Source organism: Triturus cristatus, chromosome 5_2, assembly GCF_964204655.1.
Source record: "Triturus cristatus chromosome 5_2, aTriCri1.1, whole genome shotgun sequence".
Taxonomy (NCBI): Eukaryota; Metazoa; Chordata; class Amphibia; order Caudata; family Salamandridae; genus Triturus; species Triturus cristatus.
Window position 1 is genome coordinate 1,085,214,555 of NC_140588.1, and position 11,686 is coordinate 1,085,226,240.

At 44.0% G+C, this 11,686-nt stretch overlaps 1 long non-coding RNA gene across 1 annotated transcript; it reads left to right on the forward strand.

The window, feature by feature from the left end:
• The first annotated feature begins 315 nt into the window (after positions 1–315).
• On the forward strand, positions 316–8,838 carry LOC146829710 (uncharacterized). The gene is made up of 2 exons (XR_014962286.1): positions 316–841; positions 5,891–8,838. It is a non-coding gene; the product is annotated as an uncharacterized LOC146829710 (long non-coding RNA).
• Positions 8,839–11,686: the final 2,848 nt, after the last annotated feature.

Consider the following 11,686-nt stretch of genomic DNA (forward strand, 5'->3'; position numbering starts at 1 on the left):
GACATAACCCCAGACTTTTGTCTCCACATGTAGAGCTAAATGTCAAGTCCCCTTCACCCTCTAGTTGCACGTCAATTACACGTCATGCTGCTGAGCGCGCATCTCTGCCAAGTATTTCTGCTGACATTGCGAAATCATCTCCAGGTATCCACCCACACATGACAATTTACCCCTTATCATCAAGTGGACGCCCACATGGACGCCCACCTTCACGCCTACTTACACGCCCACATGCTCTTATCTCATTCTCTCTTGCTCTCTTGCTTACGTACAATTGAGAAATGTATATATACTGTACTCTGTGAATAATGTTTTGAGAATATTGAGAATACTTTTCAGCCCCGTCCAGATCCTTTTTGGTGATGGAGATATTCTCCCTTTGACTCGAGTTATTGGAATAAAGCCCTTTATGTATCTGATACCACAGACTCAGCCTCTTGCTTTATGCATGATCCTATTGTTAATATTTAAAAGTCTGAGAGCGTGATATTTTATTTACCACAGAATGGCGCCCGAACAGTTTAATCTCTTTCCCCACACGCCGGAGATGAAGGTCCTGTTTTGCCCCCTTCCATAGCCGTGATGGACTTCAAGCGTGCACGTCGCGGGTTTTTCCCGCCAACTCCCTCAGGCCACCGAAGGGGACAGACTGCGACAAGGCATCCATACGAGGCGGTGAGGAACGCAGATTGTCTACCCAGAGCCCACCTGCGAGAGAGCTGCGTCTGAGGTATACAGAGGCCCACCAGGTTTTCAAAGTCCCGATGTCCAGAGGGTCCGATGTCCGCAGTCGTCGAGTCCAGTCCATTCTCTGAGGCCTTCCGTTTCAAGGAGCTACTCGGTGAGTACCATCGCCGGGGAGGCGTGTTGACGCGCACATAGGTTGTGCCGGTCAAGACGGATTTGGGTACACAAATCCGGTCTGCACTGTTTAGCAGTGTATATGTACTGTTTAGCAGTATATCAAGTATTCCGAAGTATTCAGTTATTGTCAAGAATTCAGCGTGGTGATTGGTTAGGCAGACTGTCATCATTGTCGGTCGTTGTTAAAATGTTTAATGTTTAATGTTTAAAGTGTTCAAATATTGTGGTATGAATGATTGTTCATTGTTCACTGTTCATTATTGTGTTTTTTTCGTATTAAGTGAGTTCAAGAGTAAGTATCAGATCAGTTGTCAATATGCCGCTCTTCTCGAAGTTAAGACAGATTACTACCAGAAAAGGGGTGCTTGAAGAAGCAGTTCCTATTCCTCCTAGGGACACTACAGGACATTTTATTTTTCACAAGCATGGCTTAGACGCCATATTATTCCTTGATCTATGGGTGGACTACACCAAAGAGTTACCAGAAAGTCAGAGATGGCCCGTAGCTGGGACCTGGGATGCCGAATGTATCATGAAAGTCGAAGAAGAGTTGTGGAAGAGGAAAGCTAGACAGTCACAGAAAGACGCTGTTGAATTATGGCGTAAAGAATAGCATAGACGCACAGAGTAAGCGCTCAGAAAAGAAGAGAAAAGTATGGAGGATTCAGACAAAGCCCGAGAAAACGTGTTAGTTGAGGAAGGTATCTGAGTAAAAGCAGAACAAGTAGATGGACAACGAAACACTCTTATGAAAGAGAAAATGTAGACCAGCTTGGAAGGATGCCATTGAGTTTTTGGCGCAAGGCGTCACATAGAAGGTCAGAGTAAGTGTTTCACGAAGCAGAGAGGAGTGGACTGGAGTCTGGAAAAGCCAAGGATGAGATGTTACAGGAGGAATTTGAGCTGGTAAAATGAGCGCAGGCTGACAGAAAAAGAAATACTGACGTTGCTGGTATTTATCCCGTCCTTTCAGAGGACCTAGCAAGAGTGGCCCCAGTAAAAAGACCAGTTATAATACATATATTAATTACATAGTAGCCCAAAGGTTCTTGAGCCCCCCACCAAATGAACAGCGCATAGCTGGTGTTTACATGGTCCAACATTTGACTACATTGTCAATAGGAAATTGAGAGGGGTGCAGCTAGAGAAGGAGCAACTCCTGTGATTTGATGACACCCCTAATGTACAAAGTGTTAACGAAAAATAATTAGTGACAAGTTTAGCTTGGAAAAAGAATTGTGGGTATTTCGAATTTGCAAATTTTTCATGAATACAGGTTTGTGTTCTTGATGGTCCAGTGAGCAAATGTGCTGGGTCAAGTCGGTAAGATTATGACCCCCTGAGTGCAAATTGTATGTAAAAATAATTTTTCAATTGAGCGAATTATTGCAGTTTTTATGGAATTGAGTAGTCTTTTTGTCTTTGACAGCTTCAGAGTGAGGAGAAGGTGGGGGCCGTGTAGAGCAGAATGTGATACAGAAATCGGAGACAGATTCTGACCTTGTAGCCAGTGTAGGTGGGGGCCGATGAGAGGAGCAGAACAGGGCACTGCTTAGAAGGCTTCTCTGACATCGCATCTGTGTAATGCCTGCAGCTGGAGAGCCTTGGGGCCAGGAGTAGGAAAAACAAACAAAAGATGGCTGGCAGCCCAGGCTCAGGCCGCGCTGAGGGGCTATTTTTAACTTCTCTGATAAGACAGGGCAGCTGAGAAATGTAAGTCGAGAAAGATTCCCTTGTTCTATTCTGTGCAAAACAAGTGCCCCGAGGAAATGTCTATGGAGAAGATTTGTTTTATTTTTTAGCAATTGTTATATTGCTCCTGGTCAGAAAGTAAAATGTTGCTCTTGCTTGGAATTTTAAGGGCTATGTGCCTATATAAAAACGATTTTCAAATTCAGACATTTTTGAATTGTGGCCACAAGCTGCCACCAGTTGCATTGGATAAATGATCCAGTGGTTACGGGTCTGTGAGGAAAGATGTGAGATGCATCTTCGACTAGGACATGAGGGTACATTGTGTACAAAGAAGCATAGCACATTTTTATAAAAAAAAAAAAAAAAAAAAAAAAGAGACAGGTTCGTGTGTTCGTCATTTTTTGATTATTGTTGCTGATCCTGTGTGTCAGACTTGACGCGGTCATCATTGGGATGACCCACTGCCAGATGGGGTTGTATAGGGCAGGTAAATAAGTTATTGATTATAAGCCTGACAAATTAAGCAGGCCAGAATGTTCGCATCTGAGCTGTAGGTACTGTAATTGCGCATCGCTGCTCATTTATATATGTTAGTGTAATTATCCATGCTTTCTGTGCCCGGTATACTGATGGCTTGGCACAATTACTAAATTTCACAGACATGATATTACCATTATCATGCTGTCAAAATAGCAGACAACACGTTATCAGTGTATGTCTAATTGGTGTTGGAGATGAATGAAACAAAAGAAAAAGGCTATGCAAGACTAAAATATTTTTCACATAACTGCCTTTCTCTTATAGACAGGCAGCCTCGGTCATATGTTTCCAGATTGGACATTAAGGAACAATTATGATCTGTGCATTCGCATTTTAACTCTTGAAAGGCCTGTTTTAAATAAGGACTGCCACCACAGAGGGACATATGAGGCCCGGTATTTAGGGTAATGAGAAAATATCTGACAGGATTTCCTTTTTAAAGTTTTGCTTTAGTAAGCTCATTCTTGTGAGTGGTGGCCCCAAAAGTTGACTTGTTTTTGAATTAGGCTATTTATTGTATAGGTGGAAATTATTGCACATTGACTGATTTCTTTAGCAGATAAATTATTAATTATCAACATTAACAACTGTTCTTAAACTTGGTTTTCCGAATATTTAGGTAATTTAGCATTCCTATTAGGGCCTCCTAGCATTAATATTGACTTCAGGTTGGTGTAGGTTCATGTAATAGGGACATTTGCATATGAGATGTCATTTGGCTAGCTTATGAGCTAACACAATGAGGTTTGTACATTAATTTGAAGGATTTCTCGCCGTTTCACATACGCTGTGTATCTCCTATAATTTTGCTTACGCCCAGTAGCTACACACAGGGATTAATAGTATTGTCAAGACACAGGGTGGCCCCTGAGGAGGTTCGCTTCCCGCTAGCCCCTTAAGAAATTAAGCCCCTTAGAAATTAGCCCCCTTAGAAATTAAGCCAAGGAAATAGGTATGGTGTTTTCCCCTTTTTCTCATGTTTTATTGTGATCTTTCAGGGGAATTAGTCCAAGCCCCTAATACAGCTTCTACTAAAGTGCTCCCTTGGACACAAGAACACACTGTGGCATTTGAAGAATTAAAGAGAGCTTTATGTCAAGCACCAGTTTTAGCAAACCCTGATTACAACAAATCGTTTATGCTTTTTGTGACAGAGCGGGATGGAACAGCACTATCTGTCCTAACACAAGATCATGCAGGAAAACACGAGCCCTGTGCTTATCTTTCTAGTACATTAGACCCAGTAGCACAGGCTTTGCCTGCGTGCCTAAAATCAGTTGCAGCAACGGCCTTAGCCATAAGACAAAGTGACTCGATAGTGCTGGGCCACCCTCTGACAGTACAAGTACCACACGCAGTAGAGGTTCTCTTGAACCGGACACAAACACAACACCTGACTGTAGCTAGACTGACAGATTATGAGCTGACGTTATTTCAACCACACATAGAGATCAGACGATGCAACATACTGAATCCCGCTACCCTTTTGCCCTCCAGTACAGAAAGCGTTTCACCACACAACTGTGTTGAAGTAATACATACCGTGACTAAACCAAGACAAGACTTGACAGATGTTGCACTCCCAGACCCCGACCTAACACTATATGTTGACGGCTCATGCATGAGGACAGGGGCGGGAGAATTAGTGGCAGCATATGCAGTGACTGCTGATACTGTAATAATAGAGACTAAAAGAATAGACATATTGTCAGCACAAGCAGCAGAGCTCATCGCCCTGACACAAGCGTGCATAAGAGCTAAGCACCTGAGAGTAAACATTTACACCGATTTTGTGGAGAGAAAGAGGTTTCTTGACCTCTCATGGGGCCAAGATACAGCATGGCCCCCTTATTCAAGCCCTACTGGAAGCAATACATTTACCAACAGCCATAGCTATCCTAAAATGTAAAGCACATACTAGAGCCACAGATACCATTTCCCAAGGCAATGATCTGGCAGACCGAACTGCTAAACAGACAGCTCAGACCCCACTAGACATGACAAAATCACAGATACTATCACTGTCCAAAGCCATGACAGTTAGGGATCCTTCCAGGGATGTACAAGACATTCAGACACATGCTACTGTAGACGAATTAAAGAAATGATCGGAACAAGGAGGGGTACTGACTGATCAAGGTTGGATGACAAAGGGCAAATCCACATGGTTTCTTCCTGATACCATGGTACAAGTGATTATAAATACCGCACATAGTCCTGCACACTTAGGAGAGAAAGCAATGATAGATAGCTTACAGAATATATGGTTCAACAAGCACCTGCGTGCAGCAGCGAAACAAAAGGTCAGAACATGTATGATCTGTTGCCAATTCAATGCAGGTAAAGGCATTCCGATGGAACAAGGTGGATTCCATCCACCTGACCACCCTTTTGAAGTGCTCCAAATGGATTATATCCAAATAAACAGATGTAGAGGTTACAAATATGTCCTGGTACTAATGAAGCAGGTGTCCCTTCTGTTAGGGTATACCTGGAAATTCCATTGTGTGCGACATCCTGAAGCAGCAGGCCTTGTAGAAAGACATAATCAGACATTAAAAATTTGCGCAGACAAAGGTATAGACTGGATGGTAACCCTGCCGGTTGCCCTCTTTTACATGCGAATTGTAGCTCATTCTAGAACAGGCTTATCTCCCTATGAAGTGGTCTTTGGTAGACCACCAAAATATGTGGGCACTACAATGCCTAAAAGATTACTTATGTTGACAGTAACATGCTGACAGATTACCTGGCTTCCTTGATGTCTGCACTACTCTCTTGTTGTTCGCAGGTTGCTGCCGCCTTGCCTGACAACACCCAGGTCAAAGAATACTCCATCGCTCCTGGATGAAGTGCTCTGGACCACGGGGACGACCACGGGGACGGCCGTTAAAGTCAAAGTGCACCTTCACCACTCTTTTACAAAGGAAAAAAAAAACTTTGAACTTGGATTTTGAACAACATTTTCTAGAGGAGAATGCCCAGAAGTTTCCACAAAGCTAAACCTTGATTCAAAAAGTCAGAACCCGTTTGATCAATTAAGTCCACTAGGTGGTGAAGCGGTTGAACATGTATTCTGGCTCGCATAAGATCTTGGACAATAACATAAAGCAAAAATAAGAGAGTTAGATAAGAAGCAAATAGATGTATAGTGACTGTAATTTTTCAATATCTTAAGAGCATCACGATAATATGTATCAGCTTAATACTACATGCTATTTTTCCTCCTATTGCCTCACTTTTACACTCCTCCACTAATGATACCATAAAGCACACATTTAGTGATCTGCCATCCTATGAGCTATCATATCGACTTGCCTTACGCAACAATACCTTTATTCAGATGCTGCACCATTCACATCAGACTAGCAATGCTACAGACTGCTGGGTCTGTGGCCGACTCCCCCCTATCAGAACTATAAGGGAGTTTTGCCCCTTTTTCTCTATCCGTTCACACACAATGGCTCCTGTGGAGCATGGTTTAGTTTGATTAATTCCCTAGATTCGAATTCCGCAGTTTATCAAGACAACTGGGTATGGGGAAACCTGAATTTAGTTTTTGCTTAAAGTCTGCTACCCTAACAAGGAGGGACTTCCCAAAAGAACAGGAACTGATCTAAGAAATGAAGTATATGGATTAGGTAATTTTACACTTAACCTCATGATCCTGAACGTTGAATCTGAAGCTACACCAATCTTGCCCGCCATGTCCGTATTCCCAGTAAAAGAGGAATTATGTATAAGAAAGAATGGCTCCATACACATGGGCCATAGTAAATGCACCACTGTAATAAAATTCAGTGATCAAGGCAAGTCTACATTTAGAGCTTCTCGTCATTCCTACTTTATATGTGGCCAGACCGCATATATACGCTTACCTCTAGATTGGGATGGTACCTGTTACATAGCATTCCTCCTATCACCTGTTTTCCTAGCTCCTCCTGATTCTCATAGAAATACTCATTTAGTACACAATAGACAGCAGAGAGATCTCCCAATTGTCAATTACACTGAAACAGCATGGGAAAAATACACAGATTTCAATAAAGGTTTCTTTCCCTATATAGGTACAGTTACCAATAGTAAGCTGATACGTAGATTAACCAGAACCCTTGAAGCAGTAGTGAACGAAACTATTTCCGCCTTAGGCAATTTAACAGAAGAGCAGTCTGCTATGCGGATTGTTGTGCTTCAAAATAGTCTTGTCCTTGACGTTATCCTGGCCGATAGGGGCGGAGCTTGTAGGGTCATCGGATCAAGCCATTGCATTTTTCATACCAGAAAATTCGCCATCTGTATATAAAGCCATAACTCGCCTTCATAAGATTGTAAGCCAGATACACCAGAATCCAGGCACCTGGACTTGGTCCGGTTGGTTTTGGAGTGTATTATCTACCTTTGGATGGAGGGTCCTATCCTTCCTAGGTATTGGCCTTCTCATACTATTCAGTTGCTGTCTATGTCTACAATGTGGACCAGCGATCTGTGGTCTGTGTGCCACATCGTGTATTCCACCACCAAGATTTCATTCAAGATCACGGAAGAAGAAAGAAGAACAAATGATGCTATATGAACAGATCAATGGATTGATGAAGATTGATATCTCTTGAAGGGCAAGTAGGGGACAAGGAGGGAATGTGGAAATGTGGATTTTCCTGGTCAGTTATGTCCCCTATCTTGGACCCCAACGGTTCTATATGCATGTTACAAGTACATGTATGTTCCCTCCAGTTCCAGTTTCGAAGACGCAAACACATGTGCGTCCACCGTTAACATGTCCTCTGTCAGATCCGCCATGAATGGGCTGGATATTCGATTCCTAAGTATGAAAGGCCACCGACTTTATATGGCTAAGTTACTCCATTTTTACAGTTCAGGCAAGTAGGCCCGATTCTGTCCTCAAGCCTTTCCCTGCTCTCTGCCTCTGACAGCTTCAGCTTGAGCTTGCATCTGTGACCATGAACTTTGTCTCATTCTCTGTGCGGCCCACGAAGCCTGACATCAGCCTATTCTCTGCCAAGAGCTGTATTTCACCTTCGAATTATCTGCTTCCCCCTCAGCCGATGCATTCCTGCCTAGTAGCTTAAGTAAACATTCCTCCAGTTACCAAGCAAAAGGCCCGGTTTCTCTGCCCTCATGCAAGTAATTCATAGCCCTGTCACCATGGAATATTCCCATCCCCTCGCATTCAGTGTAGACACTTAGACGCTTGTACACACACACACAGTCAGTATAGAATAGATTCTGTCCGAGAGCCCTTCCCTTGTGGATAACACAGTTCTTTAAACATAGGATATTAGATATGATTTGGGATTAGGTTGACATAACCCCAGACTTTTGTCTCCACATGTAGAGCTAAATGTCAAGTCCCCTTCACCCTCTAGTTGCACGTCAATTACACGTCATGCTGCTGAGCGCGCATCTCTGCCAAGTATTTCTGCTGACATTGCGAAATCATCTCCAGGTATCCACCCACACATGACAATTTACCCCTTATCATCAAGTGGACGCCCACATGGACGCCCACCTTCACGCCTACTTACACGCCCACATGCTCTTATCTCATTCTCTCTTGCTCTCTTGCTTACGTACAATTGAGAAATGTATATATACTGTACTCTGTGAATAATGTTTTGAGAATATTGAGAATACTTTTCAGCCCCGTCCAGATCCTTTTTGGTGATGGAGATATTCTCCCTTTGACTCGAGTTATTGGAATAAAGCCCTTTATGTATCTGATACCACAGACTCAGCCTCTTGCTTTATGCATGATCCTATTGTTAATATTTAAAAGTCTGAGAGCGTGATATTTTATTTACCACAACATGAGTGCAGATGAGTGGTGTGACTGCAGGCTGAGGTACGGGGTGAACAACGCAAGTGCAGGGTGAACAACGCAAGTGCATTGTGATTGCAGAGTGAGCACTGTGAGTGCAGTGTGAGAGGGTGAATGATGTGAGTGCATGGTGATCAGTGTGAGTGCATTGTGATCGCTGTGAGTGCAGCGTGAAAGTGAAGTGTGAGAATGAGAAGTGAGTTCTCTGAATGCAGGGTGCATTCCCAAACACTTGAAGTAACTCAGCATGTTATTGACGGCAGCGTAGGGTTTAAGATATAAGTTAAACTATTGCTATTCTGGCATTAATCAGGGATCAAGGGTGGAGGAAATAAAAAATATACTGATCCTGCAACACTCTTCCAGTCCTATGGTTAGGGTTGCCTGCTCGTTATTTTGATGTCCCAAACGGTACAAAAATAAGCAGTCACCTAAAGCTGTATATTTCAGCACTCATCTGTGCGTACTTAGAACAGCAAATATAAATAGAAAGCACTTTTGTGTTCTAGGGCTGCCTCAATGACCCATGACTGATAATTAAAGGGAACAAAGACAGAAAAGTCACATTACGAATGAATGCATATGATTTTATTTACAATCCCATTTAGTGTCAAGAGGAGGCCTTTGCAGGCTCTTTAAACATCAAATGGCTGGTATTTTTCTTCTTGCAACCCTACTTTATATTTATTTTCATGAAATGCATTCTCGCACTACTGCAGTAACTGTAAAATAAAAATGTAAGGAAAAGGCAGAGTTGGGGCCCAGGGGGTACTGGAGCTAGAAAAAAAACTAAGCCTCAGTAACCACTTTACAAAAGGTATGTAAATCTGCAAATGGCCCTTAATGACCTGTGAAAAACTCAGGAGATAAGACTGCAGACATCCCAGCGGAGTCCACAGCAGCTCGAGCTGAGACACACTACGGGGGAGGAGGGGGGCTGAATCCCTTGTTGTGCCTGGGCAGAAGTGTGACCGGGAATGCACGACCCCCTTTCCATCACTTCACGGCCCCCCTGGGGGTCGCGCCCCACACTTTGAAGACCCCTGCCTTAGAGGCTAGATTACGCTGTCTGGAAACTGTCCTAAAAAACATACATAAGGACATAAGTGCCCCTAGTTTCACCTTGAATAACAGAATTGCCCAGGTTACTATTCCAGCTAAAAAGGTCAATAAGCCTTCGGTGGCTGTTAACAAATCGCTGGAGACTACAAAAATGACCCCCAAGAATTCCAGTAACGCTATAAACCAGGATGGCATCACTATAAAGGCCCCCAGAACTGACCAAACTCAGAAAACAGATCAATCTCTGACAACAACCAAGAGCAATTCAACCGCTCAGGCTACATTAAGTGATCGCTTATCACAGCCTCTAAATTTTGATGCACCCGACAGAGCCAAGGGCATGGCCTGTAGAAACATCCATCTTCCCCCTGATGCCTGCCCTTACGTGATTATTCTCACTGGTGTCACTGAAATCTCTTCGCCAGAAGTTGAATCGTATCAGGCCCTTAAAAATAAAGTATGTTACTGGCTATCTAAAAATTATCCTCTCCCGCCAAACATACCGTGCAACATTTTAATGATTGAGAGAGCTCCGTGGGTGGGAGGCAACAGAAAAAACCTACAAGGGGACTGTGTAGTGGTCACTTTCGAGAATACTGAGGTTGTAGAGTTCATTTGTAGTAGTGGATCCCCTAGATTCCAGACGAGCACGGTGGTTGCTAGACCTCTGTCTTATTTTTATCTCCCACAAAATCAAGCTGACAATCGATGGAGTTGGTTAAAAGGACCCCATGACAGTAAATTTAGACAAAGTTCCAATCCCCCCTGGGAGATACAACCCCATGGGTGGGAGGAGGGGTGGAATGCGGGATGGAACCAGGTAAGGAGTAGAAGAGGTAGACCGCGTCAAGGCGGCCCTCTTGTTGGTCTACATTACAGCCAACCCTATCATTACCAACAGTTTACAAATGGTCTAGATAATCCCTTGCACTTTCCAATAGCCAATCGTTTTGAATGCCTGTCAACCACAGATTGGGTTGACTGACAAACACAGAGCTCGGAATTTGGTCGGAGTTTCCAGATTATTCCTACTCAACCAAGTAAGGCTGTTGCTATGGAGGACTCGATTAACCCCTTCAGTGCCCATGACGAGCTGGACTCGTCATGGAGCACAGTCGCGCTGTGCCCATGACGAGTCCAGCTCGTCATGGGACCCACCCTTGGGGGAAGCGCTGGCGCTCCCCCCGTGATTCCGCGATCTTTTTTTTTTTTGCTTGGGAGGCAGGGGAAGACCTTCCCCTGCCTCCCCCCGCCCCCCCCGCCCGCGTCATCAATGACGTCAGCGCGGGAGCCGCGCTGACGTCACCAGAGGCTTCCCCTTTGCTCTCCGAGGCGCTGGAAGCCATTTGCTTCCTGCGCGTCGGAGAGTAAAGGTCAGTTTTGGGGCTGGGGAGGGGGTATCAGTGGATGTGTGCGCTAGGTAGGGTGGGGGCACAATGTTGGGGGGGGTGTAAGTGGGTTTTTGAGATCTCTGCTTTGTTTCTGCTCTTTGATCGTCAAAGCGCAGGCAATTTGATGCGAATTTCGAAAAAAAAAAACGCTCGTTTTCGTTTTTTTGTCTGTTTCACCTGGGGGGTGCTGCTAGCGTGGGATGGGGGTGGGGGGGCGTAATACAGACAGTCCTAGGGGTTCCAAAGTGGCCAGATTGATTTTATTGGCTTATAAAAACACCAGCATCCGAGTTTGCCA